The 24,538-nt window shown below is 49.2% G+C and overlaps 1 long non-coding RNA gene across 2 annotated transcripts in view; it reads left to right on the top strand.

Moving 5' to 3' along the window:
- The window catches only part of LOC140389436 (uncharacterized), a 63,489-nt gene extending 46,455 nt beyond the window's left edge, over positions 1–17,034 (top strand). For both annotated transcript variants that reach the window (XR_011934395.1, XR_011934396.1), the window contains exon 3: positions 16,910–17,034. This is a non-coding gene — a long non-coding RNA (uncharacterized lncRNA). The remainder of the gene's footprint in view (positions 1–16,909) is intronic.
- Positions 17,035–24,538: the final 7,504 nt, after the last annotated feature.

Genomic DNA, 24,538 nt, shown 5'->3' with positions numbered 1-24,538 from the left:
CAGGTACAGAGCGGGTATATGAGTTCAGGTACAGGGCGGGTATATAAGTTCAGGTACAGGGCGGGTATATGAGTTCAGGTACAGAGCGGGTGTATGAGTTCAGGTACAGGGCGGGTATATGAGTTCAGGTACAGGGTGGGTATATGAGTTCAGGTAAAGGGCGGGTATATGAGTTCAGGTACAGGGTGGGTATATGAGTTCAGGTAAAGGGCGGGTATATGAGTTCAGGTACAGAGCGGGTATATGAGTTCAGGTACAGGGCGGGTATATGAGTTCAGGTACAGGGCGGGTATATGAGTTCAAGTACAGAGCGGGTATATGAGTTCAGGTACAGGGCGGGTATATGAGTTCAGGTACAGGGCGGGTATATGAGTTCAGGTACAGGGCGGGTATATGAGTTCAGGTACAGGGCGGGTATATGAGTTCAGGTACAGGGCGGGTATCTGAGTTCAGGTACAGGGCGGGTATATGAGTTCAGGTACAGGGCGGGTATATGAGTTCAGGTACAGGGAGGGTATATGAGTTCAGGTACAGGGCGGGTATATGAGTTCAGGTACAGGGTGGGTATATGAGTTCAGGTACAGGACAGGTATATGAGTTCAGGTACAGGGCGGGTATATAAGTTCAGGTACAAGGCGGGTATATGAGTTCAGGTACGGGGCTGGTATATGAGTTCAGGTACAGGGCGGGTATATGAGTTCAGGTACAGGGCGGGTATATGAGTTCAGGTACAGGGCGGGTATCTGAGTTCAGGTACGGGGCAGGTATATGAGCTCAGGTACAGGGCGGGTATATGAGTTCAGGTACAGGGCAGGTATATGAGTTCAGGTACAGGGCGGGTATATGAGTTCAGGTACAGGGCGGGTATATGAGTTCAGGTACAGGGCGGGTATATGAGTTCAGGTACAGGGCAGGAATATGAGTTCAGGTACAGGGCGGGTATATGAGTTCAGGTACAGGGGAGGTATCAGAGTTCAGGTACAGGGCGGGTATATGAGTTCAGGTACAGGGGAGGTATCAGAGATCAGGTACGGGGCGGGTATATGTGTTCAGGTACAGGGCGGGTATATGAGTTCAGGTACAGGGCGGGTATATGAGTTCAGGTACAGGGCGGGTATATAAGTTCAGGTACAGGGCGGGTATATGTGTTCAGGTACAGGGCGGGTATATGTGTTCAGGTACAGGGCGGGTATATGAGTTCAGGTACAGGGCGGGTATATGAGTTAGGTACAGGGCGGGTATATGAGTTCAGGAACAGGGCGGGTATATGAGTTCAGGTACAGGCGGGTATATGAGTTCAGGTACAGGGCAGGTATATGAGTTCAGGTACAGGGCTGGTATATGAGTTCAGGTACAGGGCGGGTGTATGAGTTCAGGTACGGGTCAGGTATATGAGTTCAGGTACAGGGCGGGTATAGGAGTTCAGGTACAGGGCGGGTATATGAGTTCAGGTACAGGGCGGGTATATGAGTTCAGGTACGGGGCTGGTATATGAGTTCAGGTACAGGGCGGGTACATGAGTTCAGGTACAGGGCTGGCATATGAGTTCAGGTACTGGGCAGGTATATGAGTTCAGGTACAGGCAGGTATAATGGTTCAGGTTCAGGGCGGGTATATGAGTTCAGGTACAGGGCGGGTATATGAGTTCAGGTACATGGCGGGTATATGAGTTCAGGTACAGGGCGGGTATATGAGTTCAGGTACAGGGCGGGTATATGAGTTCAGGTACAGGCAGGTATATGAGTTCAGGTACAGGGTGGGTATATGAGTTCAGGTACAGGGTGGGTATATGAGTTCAGGTACAGGGCAGGTATATGAGTTCAGGTACAGGGCGGGTATATGAGTTCAGGTACAGGGTGGGTATATGAGTTCAGGTACAGGGCGGGTATATGAGTTCAGGTACGGGGCGGTTATATGAGTTCAGGTACAGGGCGGGTAAATGAGTTCAGTTACAGGGCAGGTATATGAGTTCAGGTACAGGGCGGGTATATGAGTTCAGGTACAGGGGAGGTATCAGAGTTCAGGTACAGGGCGGGTATATGAGTTCAGGTACAGGGGAGGTATCAGAGTTCAGGTACGGGGCGGGTATATGTGTTCAGGTACGGGGCTGGTATATGAGTTCAGGTACAGGCATGTATAGGAGTTCAGGTACAGGCCGGGTATATGAGTTCAGGTACAGGGCGGGTATATGAGTTCAGGTACAGGGTGGGTATATGAGTTCAGGTACAGGGCGGGTATATGAGTTCAGGTACAGGCAGGTTTATGAGTTCAGGTACAGGGCGGGTATATGAGTTCAGGTACAGGGCGGGTATATGAGTTCAGGTACAGGGCGGGTATATGAGTTCAGGTACAGGGCAGGTATATGAGTTCAGGTACAGGGCGGGTATATGAGTTCAGGTACAGGGCGGGTATATGAGTTCAGGTACAGGGCGGGTATATGAGTTCAGGTATAGGGCGGGTATATGAGTTCAGGTACAGGGCGGGTATATGAGTTCAGGTACAGGGCGGGTATATGAGTACAGGTACAGGGCAGGAATATGAGTTCAGGTACAGGGCGGGTATATGAGTTCAGGTACGGGGCGGGTATATGTGTTCAGGTACAGGGCGGGTATATGAGTTCAGGTACAGGGCGGGTATATGAGTTCAGGTACAGGGCGGGTATATAAGTTCAGGTACAGGGCGGGTATATGTGTTCAGGTACAGGGCGGGTATATGTGTTCAGGTACAGGGCGGGTATATGAGTTCAGTTACAGGGCGGGTAAATGAGTTCAGTTACAGGGCAGGTATATGAGTTCAGGTACAGGGCGGGTATATGAGTTCAGGTACCGAGCGGGTATATGAGTTCAGGTACAGGGGAGGTATCAGAGTTCAGGTACAGGGTGGGTATATGAGTTCAGGTACAGGGCGGGTATATGAGTTAGGTACAGGGCGGGTATATGAGTTCAGGAACAGGGCGGGTATATGGGTTTAGGTACAGGCGGGTATATGAGTTCAGGTACAGGGCAGGTATATGAGTTCAGGTACAGGGCTGGTATATGAGTTCAGGTACAGGGCGGGGATATGAGTTCAGGTACGGGGCAGGTATATGAGTTCAGGTACAGGGCGGGTATATGAGTTCAGGTACAGGGCGGGTATATGAGTTCAGGTAGAGGGCGGGTATATGAGTTCAGGTACGGGGCTGGTATATGAGTTCAGGTACAGGGTGGGTACATGAGTTCAGGTACAGGGCTGGTATATGAGTTCAGGTACTGGGCAGGTATATGAGGTCAGGTACAGGCAGGTATAATGGTTCAGGTTCAGGGCGGGTATATGAGTTCAGGTACAGGGCGGGTATATGAGTTCAGGTACATGGCGGGTATATGAGTTCAGGTACAGGGCGGGTATATGAGTTCAGGTACAGGGCGGGTATATGAGTTCAGGTACAGGGCGGGTATATGAGTTCAGGTACAGGCAGGTATATGAGTTCATGTACAGGGTGGGTATATGAGTTCAGGTACAGGGTGGGTATATGAGTTCAGGTACAGGGCAGGTTTATGAGTTCAGGTACAGGGTGGGTATATGAGTTCAGGTACAGGGCGGGTATATGAGTTCAGGTACAGGGCGGGTATATGAGTTCAGGCACAGAGCGGGTATATGAGTTCAGGTACGGGGCGGGTATATGAGTTCAGGTACAGGGCGGGTATATGAGTTCAGGTACAGGGCGGGTATATGAGTTCAGGTACAGGGCGGGTATATGAGTTCAGGTACGGGGCAGGTATATGAGTTCAGGTACAGAGCGGGTATATGAGTTCAGGTACAGGGCGGGTATATAAGTTCAGGTACAGGGCGGGTATATGAGTTCAGGTACAGAGCGGGTGTATGAGTTCAGGTACAGGGCGGGTATATGAGTTCAGGTACAGGGTGGGTATATGAGTTCAGGTAAAGGGCGGGTATATGAGTTCAGGTACAGGGTGGGTATATGAGTTCAGGTAAAGGGCGGGTATATGAGTTCAGGTACAGAGCGGGTATATGAGTTCAGGTACAGGGCGGGTATATGAGTTCAGGTACAGGGCGGGTATATGAGTTCAAGTACAGAGCGGGTATATGAGTTCAGGTACAGGGCGGGTATATGAGTTCAGGTACAGGGCGGGTATATGAGTTCAGGTACAGGGCGGGTATATGAGTTCAGGTACAGGGCGGGTATCTGAGTTCAGGTACAGGGCGGGTATCTGAGTTCAGGTACAGGGCGGGTATATGAGTTCAGGTACAGGGAGGGTATATGAGTTCAGGTACAGGGCGGGTATATGAGTTCAGGTACAGGGTGGGTATATGAGTTCAGGTACAGGACAGGTATATGAGTTCAGGTACAGGGCGGGTATATAAGTTCAGGTACAAGGCGGGTATATGAGTTCAGGTACGGGGCTGGTATATGAGTTCAGGTACAGGGCGGGTATATGAGTTCAGGTACAGGGCGGGTATATGAGTTCAGGTACAGGGCGGGTATCTGAGTTCAGGTACGGGGCAGGTATATGAGCTCAGGTACAGGGCGGGTATATGAGTTCAGGTACAGGGCAGGTATATGAGTTCAGGTACAGGGCGGGTATATGAGTTCAGGTACAGGGCGGGTATATGAGTTCAGGTACAGGGCGGGTATATGAGTTCAGGTACAGGGCAGGAATATGAGTTCAGGTACAGGGCGGGTATATGAGTTCAGGTACAGGGGAGGTATCAGAGTTCAGGTACAGGGCGGGTATATGAGTTCAGGTACAGGGGAGGTATCAGAGATCAGGTACGGGGCGGGTATATGTGTTCAGGTACAGGGCGGGTATATGAGTTCAGGTACAGGGCGGGTATATGAGTTCAGGTACAGGGCGGGTATATAAGTTCAGGTACAGGGCGGGTATATGTGTTCAGGTACAGGGCGGGTATATGTGTTCAGGTACAGGGCGGGTATATGAGTTCAGGTACAGGGCGGGTATATGAGTTAGGTACAGGGCGGGTATATGAGTTCAGGAACAGGGCGGGTATATGAGTTCAGGTACAGGCGGGTATATGAGTTCAGGTACAGGGCAGGTATATGAGTTCAGGTACAGGGCTGGTATATGAGTTCAGGTACAGGGCGGGTGTATGAGTTCAGGTACGGGTCAGGTATATGAGTTCAGGTACAGGGCGGGTATAGGAGTTCAGGTACAGGGCGGGTATATGAGTTCAGGTACAGGGCGGGTATATGAGTTCAGGTACGGGGCTGGTATATGAGTTCAGGTACAGGGCGGGTACATGAGTTCAGGTACAGGGCTGGCATATGAGTTCAGGTACTGGGCAGGTATATGAGTTCAGGTACAGGCAGGTATAATGGTTCAGGTTCAGGGCGGGTATATGAGTTCAGGTACAGGGCGGGTATATGAGTTCAGGTACATGGCGGGTATATGAGTTCAGGTACAGGGCGGGTATATGAGTTCAGGTACAGGGCGGGTATATGAGTTCAGGTACAGGCAGGTATATGAGTTCAGGTACAGGGTGGGTATATGAGTTCAGGTACAGGGTGGGTATATGAGTTCAGGTACAGGGCAGGTATATGAGTTCAGGTACAGGGCGGGTATATGAGTTCAGGTACAGGGTGGGTATATGAGTTCAGGTACAGGGCGGGTATATGAGTTCAGGTACGGGGCGGTTATATGAGTTCAGGCACAGAGCGGGTATATGAGTTCAGGTACGGGGCGGGTATATGAGTTCAGGTACAGGGCGGGTATATGAGTTCAGGTACAGGGCGGGTATATGAGTTCAGGTACAGGGCGGGTATATGAGTTCAGGTACGGGGCAGGTATATGAGTTCAGGTACTGAGCGGGTATATGAGTTCAGGTACAGGGCGGGTATATGAGTTCAGGTACAGGGCGGGTATATGTGTTCAGGTACAGAGCGGGTATATGAGTTCAGGTACAGGGCGGGTATATGAGTTCAGGTACAGGGCGGGTATATGAGTTCAGGTACAGGGCGGGTATATGAGTTCAGGTACAGGGTGGGTATATGAGTTCAGGTAAAGGGCGGGTATATGAGTTCTGGTACAGAGCGGGTATATGAGTTCAGGTACAGGGCGGGTATATGAGTTCAGGTACAGGGCGGGTATATGAGTTCAAGTACAGAGCGGGTATATGAGTTCAGGTACATGGCGGGTATATGAGTTCAGGTACAGGGCGGGTATATGAGTTCAGGTACAGGGCGGGTATATGAGTTCAGGTACAGGGCGGGTACCTGAGTTCAGGTACAGGGCGGGTATATGAGTTCAGGTACAGGGAGGGTATATGAGTTCAGGTACAGGGCGGGTATATGAGTTCAGGTACAGGGTGGGTATATGAGTTCAGGTACAGGACGGGTATATGTGTTCAGGTACAGGGCGGGTATATAAGTTCAGGTACAGGGCGGGTATATGAGTTCAGGTACGGGGCTGGTATATGAGTTCAGGTACAGGGCGGGTATATGAGTTCAGGTACAGGGCGGGTATATGAGTTCAGGTACAGGGCGGGTATCTGAGTTCAGGTACGGGGCAGGTATATGAGCTCAGGTACAGGCCGGGTATATGAGTTCAGGTACAGGGTGGGTATATGAGTTCAGGTACAGGGCGGGTATATGAGTTCATGTACAGGGCGGGTGTATGAGTTCAGGTACGGGGATGGTATATGAGTTCAGGTACAGGGCGGCTATCTGAGTTCAGGTACAGGGCGGGTATCTGAGTTCAGGTACGGGGCAGGTATAGGAGTTCAGGTACAGGGCGGGTATATGAGTTCAGGTACAGGGAGGGTATATGAGTTCAGGTACAGGGCGGGTATATGAGTTCAGGTACGGGGCTGGTATATGAGTTCAGGTACAGGCAGGTATAAGAGTTTAGGTACAGGGCGGGTATATGAGTTCAGGTACAGGGCGGGTATATGAGTTCAGGTATAGGGTGGGTATATGAGTTCAGGTACAGGACTGGTATATGAGTTCAGGTACAGGCAGGTATATGAGTTCAGGTACAGGGCGGGTATATGAGTTCAGGTACAGGCAGGTATATGAGTTCAGGTACAGGGCGGGTATATCAGTTCAGGTACACGGCAGGTATATGAGTTCTGGTACAGGGCGGGTAAATGAGTTCAGGTACAGGGCCGGTATATGAGTTCAGGTACAGGCAGGTATATGAGTTCAGGTACAGGGCGGGTATATGAGTTCAGGTACAGGGCAGGTATATGAGTTCTGGTACAGGGCGGGTAAATGAGTTCTGGTACAGGGCTGGTATATGAGTTCAGGTACAGGGCGGGTATATGAGTTCAGGTAGAGGGCGGGTATATGAGTTCAGGTACAGGGCGGGTATATGAGTTCAGGTACAGGGCGGGTATATGAGTTCAGGTACAGGGCGGGTATATGAGTTCAGGTACAGGGGAGGTATCAGAGTTCAGGTACAGGGCGGGTATATGAGTTCAGGTACAGGGGAGGTATCAGAGTTCAGGTACGGGGCTGGTATATGAGTTCAGGTACAGTGCGGGTATATGAGTTCAGGTACAGGGCTGGTATATGAGTTCAGGTACTGGGCAGGTATATGAGTTCAGGTACAGGCAGGTATAATGGTACAGGTTCAGGGCGGGTATATGAGTTCAGGTACAGCGCGGGTATATGAGTTCAGGTACATGCCGGGTATATGAGTTCAGGTACAGGGCGGGTATATGAGTTCAGGTACAGGGCGGGTATATGAGTTCAGGTACAGGGCGGGTATATGAGTTCAGGTACAGGCAGGTATATGAGTTCAGGTACAGGGCGGGTATATGAGTTCAGGTACAGGGCGGGTATATGAGTTCAGGTACAGGGCAGGTATATGAGTTCAGGTACAGGGCGGGTATAAGAGTTCAGGTACAGGGTGGGTATATGAGTTCAGGTACAGGGCGGGTATATGACTTCAGGTACGGGACGGGTATATGAGTTCAGGTACAGGGCGGGTATATGAGTTCAGGTACAGGGCGGGTATATGAGTTCAGGTAAGGGACAGGTATATGAGTTCAGGTACGGTGCTGACATATGAGTTCAGGTACAGGGCGGGTATATGAGTTCAGGTACGGCGCAGGTATATGAGTTCAGGTACAGGCAGGTATATGAGTTCAGGTCCAGGGCGGGTATATGAGTTCAGGTACAGGGCGGGTATATGAGTTCAGGTACAGGGCGGGTATATGCGTTCAGGTACAGGGCGGGTATATGAGTTCAGGTACAGGGTGGGTATATGAGTTCAGGTACAGTGCGGGTATATGAGTTCAGTACAGGGCGGGTATATGAGTTCAGGTACAGGGCGGGTATATGAGTTCTGGTACAGGGCGGGTATATGGGTTGAGGTACAGGGCGAGTATATGAGTTCAGGTACAGGGCGGGTATATTAGTTCAGGTACAGGGCGGGTATATGAGTTCAGGTACAGAGCGGGTATATGAGTTCAGGTACAGGGCGGGTATCTGAGTTCAGGTACAGGGCGGGTATTTGAGTTCAGGTACAGAGCGGGTATATGAGTTCAGGTACAGGGCGGGTATATGAGTTCAGGTACAGGGTGGGTATATGAGTTCAGGTACAGGGCGGGTATATGAGTTCAGGTACAGGGTGGGTATATGAGTTCAGGTACAGGGCGGGTATATGAGTTCAGGTACAGAGCGGGTATATGAGTTCAGGTACAGGGCGGGTATATGAGTTCAGGTACAGGGCGGGTATATGAGTTCAAGTACAGAGCGGGTATATGAGTTCAGGTACAGGGCGGGTATATGAGTTCAGGTACAGGGCGGGTATATGAGTTCAGGTACAGGGCGGGTATATGAGTTCAGGTACAGGGCGGGTATATGAGTTCAGGTACAGGGAGGGTATATGAGTTCAGGTACAGGGCGGGTATATGAGTTCAGGTACAGGGTGGGTATATGAGTTCAGGTACAGGACGGGTATATGAGTTAAGGTACAGGCCGGGTATATGAGTTCAGGTACAGGGCGGGTATATGAGTTCAGGTACGGGGCTGGTATATGAGTTCAGGTACAGGGCGGGTATATGAGTTCAGGTACAGGGCGGGTATATGAGTTCAGGTACAGGGCGGGTATCTGAGTTCAGGTACGGGGCAGGTATATGAGCTCAGGTACAGGGCGGGTATATGAGTTCAGATACAGGGCGGGTATATGAGTTCAGGTACAGGGCGGGTATATGAGTTCAGGTACAGGGCGGGTATATGAGTTCATGTACAGGGCGGGTGTATGAGTTCAGGTACGGGGATGGTATATGAGTTCAGGTACAGGGCGGGTATCTGAGTTCCGGTACGGGGCAGGTATAGGAGTTCAGGTACAGGGCGGGTATATGAGTTCAGGTACAGGGAGGGTATAGGAGTTCAGGTACAGGGCGGGTATATGAGTTCAGGTACGGGGCTGGTATATGAGTTCAGGTACAGGCAGGTATAGGAGTTTAGGTACAGGGCGGGTATATGAGTTCAGGTACAGGCAGGTATATGAGTTCAGGTACAGGGCGGGTATATGAGTTCAGGTACAGGCAGGTATATGAGTTCAGGTACAGGGCGGGTATATCAGTTCAGGTACAGGGCAGGTATATGAGTTCTGGTACAGGGCGGGTATATGAGTTCAGGTACAGGGCGGGTATATGAGTTCAGGTACAGGGCGGGTATATGAGTTCAGGTACAGGGCGGGTATATGAGTTCAGGTACAGGCAGGTATATGAGTTCAGGTGCAGGGCGGGTATATCAGTTCAGGTACAGGGCAGGTATATGAATTCTGGTACAGGGCGGGTAAATGAGTTCAGGTACAGGGCGGGTATATGAGTTCAGGTACAGGCAGGTATATGAGTTCAGGTACAGGGCGGGTATATGAGTTCAGGTACAGGGCAGGTATATGAGTTCTGGTACAGGGCGGGTAAATGAGTTCTGGTACAGGGCGGGTATATGAGTTCAGGTACAGGGCGGGTATATGAGTTCAGGTACAGGGCGGGTATATGAGTTCAGGTACAGGGCGGGTATATGAGTTCAGGTACAGGGCGGGTATATGAGTTCAGGTACAGGGGAGGTATCAGAGTTCAGGTACGGGGCGGGTATATGTGTTCAGGTACAGGGCGGGTATATGAGTTCAGGTATTGGGCTTGTATATGTGTTCAGGTACAGGGCGGGTATATGAGTTCAGGTACAGGGTGGGTATATGAGTTCAGGTACAGGGCAGGTATATGAGTTCAGGTACAGGGCGGGTATATGAGTTCGGGTACCGAGCGGGTATATGAGTTGAGGTACAGGGGAGGTATCAGAGTTCAGGTACAGGGTGGGTATATGAGTCCAGGTACAGGGCAGGTATATGAGTTCAGGTACAGGGCGGGTATATGAGTTCAGGAACAGGGCGGGTATATGAGTTCAGGTACAGGCGGGTATATGAGTTCAGGTACAGGGCAGGTATATGAGTTCAGGTACGGGGCTGGTATATGAGTTCAGGTATAGGGCGGGTATATGAGTTCAGGTACGGGGCAGGTATATGAGTTCAGGTACGGGGCTGGTATATGAGTTCAGGTACAGGCAGGTATAATGGTTAAGGTTCAGGGCGGGTATATGAGTTCAGGTACAGGGCGGGTATATGAGTTCAGGTATAGGGGAGGTATATGAGTTCAGGTACAGGGCGGGTATATGAGTTCAGGTACAGGGCGGGTATATGAGTTCAGGTACAGGGCGGGTATATGAGTTCATGTACGGGGCTGGTATATGAGTTCAGGTACAGGGCGGGTATATGAGTTCAGGTACAGGGCTGGTATATGAGTTCAGGTACGGGGCAGGTATATGAGTTCAGGTACAGGCAGGTATAATAGTTCAGGTACAGGGCGGGTATATGAGTTCAGGTACAGCGCGGGTATATGAGTTCAGGTACATGGCGGGTATATGAGTTCAGGTACAGGGCGGGTATATGAGTTCAGGTACAGGGCGGGTGTATGAGTTCAGGTACAGGGCGGGTATATGAGTTCAGGTACAGGCAGGTATATGAGTTCAGGTACAGGGTGGGTATATGAGTTCAGGTACAGGGCGGGTATATGAGTTCAGGTACAGGGCAGGTATGTGAGTTCAGGTACAGGGCGGGTATATGAGTTCAGGTACAGGGTGGGTATATGAGTTCAGGTACAGGGCGGGTATATGAGTTCAGGTACGGGGCGGGGATATGAGTTCAGGTACAGTGCGGGTATATGAGTTCATTACAGGGCAGGTATATGAGTTCAGGTACAGGGCGGGTATATGAGTTCTGGTACAGGGCGGGTATATGGGTTGAGGTACAGGGCGAGTATATGAGTTCAGGTACAGGGCGGGTATATGAGTTCAGGTACAGGGCGGGTATATGAGTTCAGGTACAGAGCGGGTATATGAGTTCAGGTACAGGGCGGGTATATGAGTTCAGGTACAAGGCGGGTATATGAGTTCAGGTACAGAGCGGGTATATGAGTTCAGGTACAGGGCGGGTATATGAGTTCAGGTACAGGGTGGGTATATGAGTTCAGGTACAGGGCGGGTGTATGAGTTCAGGTACAGGGTGGGTATATGAGTTCAGGTACAGGGCGGGTATATGAGTTCAGGTACAGGGCGGGTATATGAGTTCAGGTACAGGGCGGGTATATGAGTTCAAGTACAGAGCGGGTATATGAGTTCAGGTACAGGGCGGGTATATGAGTTCAGTTACAGGGCGGGTATATGAGTTCAGGTACAGGGCGGGTATATGAGTTCAGGTACAGGGCGGGTATATGAGTTCAGGTACAGGGCGGGTATCTGAGTTCAGGTACAGGGCGGGTATATGAGTTCAGGTACAGGGCGGGTCTATGAGTTCAGGTTCAGGGCGGGTATATGAGTTCAGGTACAGGGAGGGTATATGAGTTCAGGTACAGGGCGGGTATATGAGTTCAGGTACAGGGTGGGTATATGAGTTCAAGTACCGGACGGGTATATGAGTTAAGGTACAGGGCGGGTATGTGAGTTCAGGTACAGGGCGGGTATATGAGTTCAGGTCCGGGGCTAGTCTCTGAGTTCAGGTACAGGGCGGGTATATGAGTTCAGGTACAGGGCGGGTATATGACTTCAGGTACAGGGCGGGTATCTGAGTTCAGGTACGGGGCAGGTATATGAGCTCAGGTACAGGGCGGGTATATGAGTTCAGGTACAGGGCGGGTATATGAGTTCAGGTACAGGGCGGGTATATGAGTTCAGGTACAGGGCGGGTATATGAGTTCATGTACAGGGCGGGTGTATGAGTTCAGGTACGGGGATGGTATATGAGTTCAGGTACAGGGCGGGTATCTGAGTTCAGGTACGGGGCAGGTATAGGAGTTCAGGTACAGGGCGGGTATATGAGTTCAGGTACAGGGCGGGTATATGAGTTCAGGTACAGGCAGGTATAGGAGTTTAGGTACAGGGCGGGTATATGAGTTCAGGTACAGGGCGGGTATATGAGTTCAGGTACAGGGTGGGTATATGAATTCAGGTACAGGGCTGGTATATGAGTTCAGGTACAGGCAGGTATATGAGTTCAGGTACAGGGCGGGTATATGAGTTAAGGTACAGGCAGGTATATGAGTTCAGGTACAGGGCGGGTATATCAGTTCAGGTACAGGGCAGGTATATGAGTTCTGGTACAGGGCGGGTAAATGAGTTCAGGTACAGGGCGGGTATATGAGTTCAGGTACAGGCAGGTATATGAGTTCAGGTACAGGGCGGGTATATGAGTTCAGGTACAGGGCAGGTATATGAGTTCTGGTACAGGGCGGGTAAATGAGTTCTGGTACAGGGCGGGTATATGAGTTCAGGTACAGGGCGGGTATATGAGTTCAGGTACAGGGCGGGTATATGAGTTCAGGTACAGGGCGGGTATATGAGTTCAGGTACAGGGCGGGTATATGAGTTCAGGTACAGGGGAGGTATCAGAGTTCAGGTACAGGGCGGGTATATGAGTTCAGGTACAGGGGAGGTATCAGAGTTCAGGTACGGGGTGGGTATATGTGTTCAGGTACAGGGCGGGTATATGAGTTCAGGTACAGGGCGGGTATATGTGTTCAGGTACAGGGCGGGTATATCAGTTCAGGTACAGGGTGGGTATATGAGTTCAGGTACAGGGCAGGTATATGAGTTCAGGTACAGGGCGGGTATATGAGTTCAGGTACAGGACGAATATATGAGTTCAAGTACAGGGCGGGTATATGTGTTCAGGTACAGCGCGGGTATATGAGTTCAGGTACAGGGCTGATATATGAGTTCAGGTACAGGGCGGGTATATGAGTTCAGGTACAGGGCGGGTATATGAGTTCAGGTACAGGGCGGGTATATGAGTTCAGGTACCGAGCGGGTATATGAGTTCAGGTACAGGGGAGGTATCAGAGTTCAGGTACAGGGTGGGTAAATGAGTCCAGGTACAGGGAGGGTATATGAGTTCAGGTACAGGGCGGGTATATGAGTTCAGGAACAGGGCGGGTATATGAGTTCAGGTACAGGCGGGTATATGAGTTCAGGTACAGGGCAGGTACATGAGTTCAGGTACGGGTCTGGTATATGAGTTCAGGTATAGGGCGGGTAAATGAGTTCAGGTACAGGGGAGGTATCAGAGTTCAGGTACAGGGCGGGTATGTGAGTTCAGGTACAGGGGAGGTATCAGAGTTCAGGTACAGGGCGGGTATATGTGTTCAGGTACAGGGCGGGTACAGGTATAGGGCGGGTATATGTGTTCAGGTACAGGGCGGGTATATGAGTTCAGGTACAGGGTGGGTATATGAGTTCAGGTACAGGGCAGGTATATGAGTTCAGGTACAGGGCGGGTATATGAGTTCAGGTACAGGGCGCGTATATGAGTTCAGGTACGGGGCTGGTATATGAGTTCAGGTACAGGGCGGGTATATGAGTTCAGGTACAGGGCTGGTATATGAGTTCAGGTACGGGGCAGGTATATGAGTTCAGGTACAGGCAGGTATAATGGTTCAGGTACAGGGCGGGTATATGAGTTCAGGTACAGCGCGGGTATATGAGTTCAGGTACAGGCAGGTATATGAGTTCAGGTACAGGGCGGGTATATCAGTTCAGGTACAGGGCAGGTATATGAGTTCTGGTACAGGGCGGGTAAATGAGTTCAGGTACAGGGCGGGTATATGAGTTCAGGTACAGGCGGGTATATGAGTTCAGGTACAGGGCAGGTATATGAGTTCTGGTACAGGGCGGGTAAATGAGTTCTGGTACAGGGCGGGTATATGAGTTCAGGTACAGGGCGGGTATATGAGTTCAGGTACAGGGCGTGTATTTGAGTTCAGGTACAGGGCGGGTATATGAGTTCAGGTACAGGGCGGGTTTATGAGTTCAGGTACAGGGCGGGTATATGAGTTCAGGTACAGGAGAGGTATCAGAGTTCAGGTACAGGGCGGGTATATGAGTTCAGGTACAGGGGAGGTATCAGAGTTCAGGTACGGGGCGGGTATATGTGTTCAGGTACAGGGCGGGTATATGAGTTCAGGTACAGGGCGGGTATATGTGTTCAGGTACAGGGCGGGTATATGAGTTCAGGTACAGGGTGGGTATATGAGTTCAGGTACAGGGCAGGTATATGAGTTCAGGTACAGGGCGGGTATATGAGTTCAGGTACAGGGCGAATATATGAGTTCAAGTACAGGGCGGGTATATGTGTTCAGGTACAGCACGGGTATATGAGTTCAGGTACAGGGCTTGTATATGAGTTCAGGTACAGGGCGGGTATATGAGTTCAGGTACAGGGCGGGTATATGAGTTCAGGTACCGAGCGGGTATATGAGTTCAGGTACAGGGGAGGTATCAGAGTTCAGGTACAGGGTGGGTATATGAGTCCAGGTACAGGGCGGGTATATGAGTTCAGGTACAGGGCGGGTATATGAGTTCAGGAACAGGGCGGGTATATGAGTTCAGGTACAGGCGGGTATATGAGTTCAGGTACAGGGCAGGTATATGAGTTCAGGTACGGGGCTGGTATATGAGTTCAGGTACACGGCGGGTATATGAGTTCAGGTACAGGACGGGTATATGAGTTCAGGTACGGGGCTGGTATATGAGTTCAGGTACAGGGCGGGTATATGAGTTCAGGTACAGGGCTGGTATATGAGTTCAGGTACGGGGCAGGTATATGAGTTCAGGTACAGGCAGGTATAATGGTTCAGGTACAGGGTGCGTATATGAGTTCAGGTACAGCGCGGGTATATGAGTTCAGGTACAGGGCGGGTATATGAGTTCAGGTACAGGGCGGGTATATGAGTTCAGGTACAGGGCGGGTATATGAGTTCAGGTACAGGCAGGTATATGAGTTCAGGTACAGGGTGGGTATATGAGTTCAGGTACAGGGCGGGTATATGAGTTCAGGTACAGGGCAGGTATATGAGTTCAGGTACAGGGCGGGTATATGAGTTCAGGTACAGGGTGGGTATATGAGTTCAGGTACAGGGCGGGTATATGAGTTCAGGTACGGGGCGGGTATATGAGTTCAGGCACAGAGCGGGTATATGTGTTCAGGTACGGGGCGGGTATATGAGTTCAGGTACAGGGCGGGTATATGAGTTCAGGTACAGGGTGGGTATATGAGTTCAGGTACAGGGCGGGTATATGAGTTCAGGTACAGGGCGGGTATATGAGTTCAGGTACAGGGCAGGTATATGAGTTCAGGTACAGGGCGGGTATATGAGTTCAGGTACAGGGTGGGTATATGAGTTCAGGTACAGGGCGGGTATATGAGTTCAGGTACGGGGCGGGTATATGAGTTCAGGCACAGAGCGGGTATATGTGTTCAGGTACGGGGCGGGTATATGAGTTCAGGTACAGGGCGGGTATATGAGTTCAGGTACAGGGCGGGTATATGAGTTCAGGTACAGGGCGGGTATATGAGTTCAGGTAAAGGGCGGGTATATGAGTTCAGGTACAGGGCGGGTATATGAGTTCAGGTAAAAGGTGGGGACAATTTCAGTTGAAGATTGACCCAGTGGGATATAGGAAGGGCTTGAAGAGGCAAATGTCATTGAAGGAATGGTCCCAATCTTTGTTACAAAGATGTCTATGAGCTACCTATACCTTCCGTTGGTGTGGATTGAGGATATTCGAGTGTGGCTTTGACGAAGATGTTTCCTGGAAATTCTAATTCTTCCATATGAAATCCTTTCCTGTTTTGCTGAAGGTGTAGCCTGTTCAAAATAAAGGAGTTTGATGCTGAATTGCAATAGCAATTCGAGAAACATCCATTAAGTTTTTTGTCCAGATGCTTATGTCCGATGTAGAGGTCTTGCTGTCTTCATGGTGCCAGATAAGAACCCAGAGATCGGGAATTTAAATCTCATTCAAGCAGGTTGTGATATTGACATTCACAATTCTATTAAAATGCTCATAACTGCTGTTGGACCATCATATAAACCAGGCTAGTTTATTCCTGTTTTTCAAGAATGGGAACCTGCTCCCTACCCCTATTCAATCTGACTCGTGGCTCACCACATTTAACACTCAAAATGTCTAGAAACAAAAAATATGTTTCCAAAGAAAAACCATGAAGAATTACAATCTGACGCCAGGCACCAATACCACAACAAAACAGTACCTCCTCAGAGGAAATAAGAATAGTTAATAAACGTGACCTTGGGCAGCACGGTGGCGCAGTGGGTTAGCCCTGCTGCCTCACGGCGCCGAGGTCCCAGGTTCGATCCCGGCTCTGGGTCACTGTCCGTATGAAGTTTGCACATTCCACCTGTGTTTGCGTGGGTTTCACCCCCAAAGATGTGCAGGGTAGATGGATTGGCCACGCTAGATTGCCCCCTAATTGGAAAAATGAATTGGGTACTCTAAACGTGACCTTGTTTGTGTCTTCGACAATTATTGAAAAAAAGTCACCCACAATAATTCTTCAGGTTTTGCTAATTGGATATTCATTGTCTGCAGGTGGAGGTCATGAACCGGGGATTCGCTTGATTCTCTACAAACAGATGCAAACTGAAACTGTGATTATTGGGGTTAGGAGGCGTATGCTTGGAATGAGTAACTCTGCAAATAAATATCAAAGTTTGGCTCCCGTTTCTATCCTTTACCAACCTTTCTTTTAGGAAAGGAGAGTTTTAATCTCCCTTGAAAAGGCCCCACAGTCTTTACCTCTTTGTGACCAGTGGTACATAAACAAAGGACAAAGAACAAAGAAAAGTACAGCACAGGAACAGGCCCTTCAGCCCTCCAAGCCCGTGCCGACCATGCTGCCCGACTAAACTAAAATCTTCACATTTCCTGGTTCCGTATCCCTCTATTCCCATCCTATTCATGTATTTGTCAAGGTGCCCCTTAAATGTCACTATCATCCCTGCTTCCACCACCTCCTCCGGCAGCGAGTTCCAGGCACCCACTACCCTCTGTGTAAAAAACTTGCCTCGTACATCTCCTCTAAACCTTGCCCCTTGCACCTTAAACCTATGCCCCCTAGTAATTGACCCCTCTACCCTGGGGAAAAGCCTCTGACTATCCACTCTGTTTATGCCCCTCATAATTTTGTAGACCTCGATCAGGTCGCCCCTCAACCTCCGTCGTTCCAGTGAGAACAAACCGAGTTTATTCAACCGCTCCTCATAGCTAATGCCCTCCATACCAGGCAACATCCTGGTAAATCTCTTCTGCGCCTTCTCTAAAGCCTCCACATCCTTCTGGTAGTGTGGCGACCAGAATTGAACACTATACTCCAAGTGTGGCCTAACTGAGGTTCTATACAATTAAAACTCTTCCATTTAACTTCAGATTTCCTTTTTACTGTGGCGTTTCTAGACAGTCAAAAGTCATCATGTTTCACACGGGATTTATTCACCTGTGACCCTATTTGCCTCACAAACCTCGACCTTGTTCGCAACTGATCTTTTTCGATCGAGACGTTCCTATGTTGTGATATTCACCCAACTCCTGTCCTTTAAAGAACAATAATTGCCTGGACTGGATCTTTACTTCACGTAGTCATCCCATAAATAAGCCGTATCAGTGACTCATTAACCTTATACTCTGCTCCAGTCCAGTGCTCACTTTGAAATAGCAAAGAAGCCTAATCCAACTCGCAAAATGAATAATTGCTCACCTTATGATAGCACGCTTGTCACATCAAAGTATTTCAAAGCACATCACGCAATTCAGTTTCGTAGTTCTGGGGAGCAATGGCTGATTTAGAAATGAAAAGAACAGTCGGGTAGAAATGAAGTGAGCACTTAGTCCATCTGCTATTGAGAGCAATGGGTGATCCCCACTTCGCTTTTCCCCTCAACGTCTACCCGCATGATTTAATATTGGGCCTGCGCGAGGATACCTTTGACCCTGTGGGCCTTCCTCAGTATTGCCCTGACATGTTGGCCCAAATGATATATCTGTACGTGACCCATCCCCAACCTCGACCTCATGACCAACTGAGCTGAACTGACACATTAAATTGTGATTCACTTTGGAAACGAATAAAGGTAATTAGATTCAAGGCATCAGCCCTTGGCTTCACCTCACGATCTAACTGGATTATCATGAGCCGACGGGAGATTAATGAATGTTTCCCCTCGTGTTTCCTCCTGCTTGTTCGACATTTGAACCGTCTGCCCTGGATCTGGCACTGACGGAGAGAAAAGCTGTAATGAATCTTACAGAGCGTCCACGGAGAGAAGCAGCGATAAACATTGTCATCTAATCAATATATTCAAGCACTCAAAGTATGTTATCTGAGGAATGAGAGAGAAGTGTACAGAGATTTGCCAGGCGGGTAAGGGCCCTGCATTAATCCAATTATCATAGAATGTAGCCATGATGTGGAGATGCCGGCGTTGGACTGGGGTGAGCACAGTACGAAGTCTTACAACACCAGGTTAAAGTCCAACAGGTTTGTTTGGAATCACTAGCTTTCGGAGCACTGCTCCTTCATTCACCTGAGGAAGGAGCAGCGCACCGAAAGCTAGTGATTCCAAACAAACCTGTTGGACTTTAACCTGGTGTTGTGAGACTTCTTACATAGAATATAGAACATACAGTGCAGAAGGAGGCCATTCAGCCCATCGAGTCAGCACCGACCCACTTAAGCCCTCACTTCCACCCCATTCCCGTAACCCAATAACCCCTCCTAACCTTTTTGGCCACCAAGGGCAATTTATCACGGCCAATCCACCTCACCTGCACGTCTTTGGACTGGGGGAGGAAACCGGAGCACCCGGAGGAAACCCACGCAGACACGGGGAAAACGTGCAGACTCCGCACAGTTAGTGACCCAGTGGGGAATCGAACCTGGGACCCTGGCGCTGTGAAGCCACAGTGCTAGCCACTTGTGCGACCGTACTGCCCTTCTAGGAATGTTCTATGATCTGAAATTTAATGTTGTACTGCTGTGAGCTGTTTTATCATCTTGAGATGATCTTAAAATCCCTCCATGGCTTTCTCTCCCCCGACAACTGTAATCTCCTCCAGGCTTCCATAGGCTGTTTGCATTCCTTTAATTTCAGCCTCTCTCTCTCTCTAGTTCTCTCTCAGGTTTAGAACCCTGGATTAGCCTGCCGTCTCCAGGAATTAAGGGTCAATCTCCAGGTCATGACCCTGTGCGTGACCCTGGAGCAAAATCATTGGGGCGTGAAAAAGGATTTTTTTATTTGTAATTTTCTTTGAACGTTTCTCTGTAACAGACTACGAAAATTGGTATTGGCTGGCACTGCGGCGTCACAGCACCAGGGTCCCAGGTTCGATTCCCCGCTAGGCCACTGTCTGTGCGGAGTCTGCACGTTCTCCCCGTGTCTGCGTGGGTTTCCTCCGGGTGCTCCGGTTTCCCCCCACAGTCCAAAGATGTTCAGGTTAGGTGGATTGGCCGCACTAAATTGCCCTTAGTGCCCAAAAAGGTTAGGAGGGGTTATTGGGTTACGGGGATAGGGTGGAAGTGAGGGCTTCAGTGGGGCGGTGCAGACTCGATGGGCCGAATGGCCTCCTTCTGCACTGTATGTTCTATGTTCTATGTAATACCTTGAATCAAAGTTGGCAATGCTACTCTGGACCGTCCCAATTTTAATTGCTCTGTCGTAATGGAGAAATGTACCAAAACTGTGAGAAGACAAGGAGACAGCTTAATGCTGACTAAGTAAAGTCGCCTTAGTCTCAGATGACCACAGGCTGGTTTCCCCTTTGAGGGGAGAGAGCTGACTGGTGGTGATTTAACCTGCGGATCACCACACCTCAGGCGAGGGGCAAAGTTTTGAAGGCAGGGCCTTCATGCTTAACCTCAGCTGGCATGGAGATTGAGCCCATGCTGAGGTTGTCCCTTAGCATCACAAACCAGCCTTCCAGCCAACTGAGCTACCTGACCCCCTTACTATTGACTGCAACCCTGTTAAACCTTCGCTTTAGTTCTCATATTGCTATGGCAACTGCTCGGTCCAAGATCGCAAGAAGCTGCAGAGTGTGGTGAACTCAGCCCAACGCATCACACAAGCTTGCAACCCTCACATTGATTCTGTCTACACCTCCCGCTGCCTCAGGAAGGCAGGCAGCATTGTCAGAGACCCCTCCCACCCAGGCATTGCCCTCTTCCAGACCCTTCCATCAGGCAGGAGGTACAGAAGTCTGAAGACCCGCACATCCAGACATAGGAACAGCTTCTTCCCCACAGCTACTAGACTCCTCAACGACCCCCCCTCGGACTGATCTGTTCCCTGTAAGAACACTATTCACGACGCCCTATGCTGCTCTTGCTCATGTATTTGCTTTGTTTGGCCCCTTGTTCCCGCACTGTAACCAATCACTGTTTGTCAATGTACCATTTGCCAATGTATTCTGTCGATTATTCTTTTTGTCTACTATGTACGTACTGTGTATGATCCCTCAGCCACAGAAAAATACTTTTCACTGTACTTCACATGTGACAATAAGTCAAATCAAAATCTTTTTCCCTGGCTAGAGACTCACTCATGTCCTATAGGGAAGGAAATCTGCCGTCTTTAGCCTCATTTGAATTACATCTGAATCCAAACACGCAGTAATGTGGTTAACTGTCTTCTCCAATAGCCTAGCAAACCAATCCAATGTACCAAATTGCTACAGCACAGTAGGGTAGACCCAGTAGAGTAGGCAGCACATGGGAAAACATTTGGGAGGGAGTTAGCCTGTGGGTCCTCAATATTTATCTTTGGACCCCATGAAGTCTCGGTATCAGGTCAAACATGGACAAAGAAACCTCCCATTGGTTGTTACCGACCATCCTCCATCCGTGAACGAATCAATGCTCCTCCACATTGAACACCACTTGGAAGAAGCACTGAGGGTGAGACTGAAACTCTGCCAGTGTCACATAGATCATTTGCTTGTGATACCTCAATAAGACATACAAGAAGTCAAAATTGTGCACAGCCAAACTTTATTTTGCTACTGCGAAATGAACCTTTTTCTGAACCAAAAGATGGCTGCTACAGGGCACATGACTCACAGGATTGCTCTTCTGTGCTGGAAGCTTCCAATAGGAGTAACAAAAGAGTTCCCCTCTCTTCCTTGTGGAATCTCACACCATGTTGTAAGGACGTTATAATCACGAACCCAGGGTTTCGCAGAGATCAAAGCTCATTATTCCTGTAGTGGTGTGGACAGACTCATCTCACACACCTGAGACTGCCCAGGTACATTTCAAGAGGGGAACATTGAGGGCAAAATAAAAATCATTTGGAGTTTAATAGCTGACATCTCCAGCGGAGTCAGAGGGCCTGTCCAGGTAATGGCTTCCTAAAACAAGACGCTCTGAAAGGAAGAAGGTCACCTGGATCAAGTAACCATTTTAGAATCTCTGCATTCGGTTGAGAACTGAAAAAACGGGCAGCAAAGAAGCAGCCGGCAACACATCTCAGCTCCTTGTAACTTGTTTTATTCTAAAAGCGTCAGGGCACCGCCTGCCAAGGCAGTCTATGTGCAGAAACATCATTGTGGTGCACTGTCAGGTGCATTAAAGGATCTTTGTGCTGCTATCACCATCCAGGGATTCATCTGAATTGAACTCCTGCACTAAAGAAACCCCCTTTGGACTTTGACCTTCTGGACTATGGAAATCACTAGACATCTGTTCCTTTACTGTTGTTATCCATAGTTGTAAACCTCCCTCTTTTCCACTGTATTTTTACTGTGTGTGTTCATGGGATGTGAGTGTCACTGGCTGAGCCAGCATTTGTTGCCCATCCCTAATTACCCACCAGCTGAGTCCCTTGCTAGGCCATACCATGGGCAGCAAGGTAGCACAATGGTTAGCACAGTTGCTTCACAGCTCCAGGGTCCCAGGCTCGATTCCCGGCTTGGGTCACTGACTGTGCGGAGTCTGCACGTTCTCCCCGTGTGTGCGTGGGTTTCCTCCGGGTGCTCCGGTTTCCTCCCACAGTCCAAAGATGTGCAGGTTAGGCGGATCGGCCATGCTGACAAAGAACAAAGAGCAAGAACAAAGAAATGTACAGCACAGGAACAGGCCCTTCGGCCCTCCAAGCCCGCGCCGACCATGTTGCCCGTCTAAACTAAAATTTTCTGCACTTCCTGGGTCCGTATCCCTCTATTCCCATCCTATTCATGGATTTATGAAGATGCCCCTTAAATGTCACTATCGTCCCTGCTTCCACCACCTCCTCCGGTAGCGAGTTCCAGGCACCCACTACCCTCTGTGTAAAAAACTTGCCTCGTACATCTACTCTAAACCTTGCCCCTTGCACCTTAAACCTATGCCCCCTAGTAATTGACCCCTCTACCCTGGGAAATGGTCTCTGACTATCCACTCTGTTTATGCCCCTCATAATTTTGTAGACCTCTATCAGGTCGCCCCTCAACCTCCATCGTTCCAGTGAGAACAAACTGAGTTTATTCAACCGCTCCTCATAGCTAATACCCTCCATACCAGGCAACATTCTGGTAAATCTCTTCTGCACCCTCTCTAAAGCCTCCACATCCTTCTGGTAGTGTGGCGACCAGAATTGAACACTATACTAAGGGCTAAATTGCCCTTAGTGTCCAAAAAAGGTTAGGTGGGGTTACAGGAATAGGGTGGAGGCATGGGCTTAAGTAGGGTGCTCTGTCCAAGAGCCGATGCAGACTCGATGGGCCAAATGGCCTCCTTCTGCACTGTAAATTCTATGATTCTATGATTTCAGAGAACATTTAAGAGTCAACCTCATGGCTGTGGAGCTGGAGTCACATGTAGGCCTGACTATGTAAGGATGGCCGATTTCCTTCATGGTCATTGTTAGATTTTTAATTTTATTGAATTCAAATTTCACCATCTGCTGTGGTGGGATTTGAAACCCAGATTCCCAGAGCATTACCCTGGGTCACTGGAATACTTATCCATTGACAATACCACTGCATTACATGTCATTTGTGTGTAGTTGCATGTGAAGTTGCAAATCTCCCTCCTCGCACACTACCCCTGTTGTGTTTCAATACGGAATAAACTAACCTTCTGAGTTAACCCTAAATATAGTTGATTAAATTGGACCACACAAACTGATGGTTTGAGTAAAAATGCTACTTTCAAAACAAGGATGGGGCACGATTTAACTAAAAAAGTGTCAAAGTGTAATTTCAGGTGGGTTTTGCTGGGATTTTCTCCCCGGCTCTGTTGGCGAGCTCCCCACCGCTATCTAGGGGCTTTTCACAGTAACTTCATTTGAAGCCTACTTGTGACAATAAGCAATTTTCATTTCATAACCACACTTAGTCACTTTTCTGGGCCCTGGGGAGTTTCTTCCTGGTCAAGCCCGCACCTGAGGGCGAGTTCTACTGACCGTGTTGCCGCTGGAAAACAGCGTGGTGTGGCTGGTAGATGCCGGGAGATCCCTCTTCTGCTATTGACAAGGTGCCACACAAAAGATTGCTGCATAAAATAAAGATGCATGGCATTAAGGGGAAAGTAGTAGCATGGATAGAGGGTTGGTTAATTAATAGAAAGCAAAGAGTGGGGATTAATGGGTGTTTCTCTGGTTGGCAATCAGTAGCTAGTGGTGTCCCTCAGGGATCAGTGTTGGGCCCACAACTGTTCACAATTTACATAGATGATTTGGAGTTGGGGACCAAGGGCAATGTGTCCAAGTTTGCAGACGACACTAAGATGAGTGGCAAAGCAAAAAGTGCAAAGGATACTGGAAGTCTTCAGAAGGATTTGGATAGGTTAGGTGACTGGGCTAGGGTCTGGCAGATGGAATACAATGTTGACAAATGTGAGGTTATCCATTTTGGTAGGAATAACAGCAAAAGGGATTATTATTTAAATGATAAAATATTAAAACATGCTGCTGTGCAGAGAGACCTGGGTGTGCGAGTGCATGAATCGCAAAAAGTTGGTTTACAGGTGCAACAGGTGATTAAGAAGGCAAATGGAATTTTGTCCTTCATTGCTAGAGGGATGGAGTTTAAGACTAGGGAGGTTATGCTGCAATTGTATAAGGTGTTGGTGAGGTCACACCTGGAGTATTGTGTTCAGTTTTGGTCTCCTTACTTGAGAAAGGACGTACTGGCGCTGGAAGGTGTGCAGAAGAGATTCACTAGGTTAATCCCAGACCTGAAGAGGTT

The sequence above is a fragment of the Scyliorhinus torazame genome, chromosome 14 (assembly GCF_047496885.1).
Source record: "Scyliorhinus torazame isolate Kashiwa2021f chromosome 14, sScyTor2.1, whole genome shotgun sequence".
In the NCBI taxonomy this organism is placed as follows: Eukaryota; Metazoa; Chordata; class Chondrichthyes; order Carcharhiniformes; family Scyliorhinidae; genus Scyliorhinus; species Scyliorhinus torazame.
The sequence above is the reverse complement of the archived record's forward strand: the minus strand, read 5'-3'. Positions and strand labels throughout refer to the sequence as shown.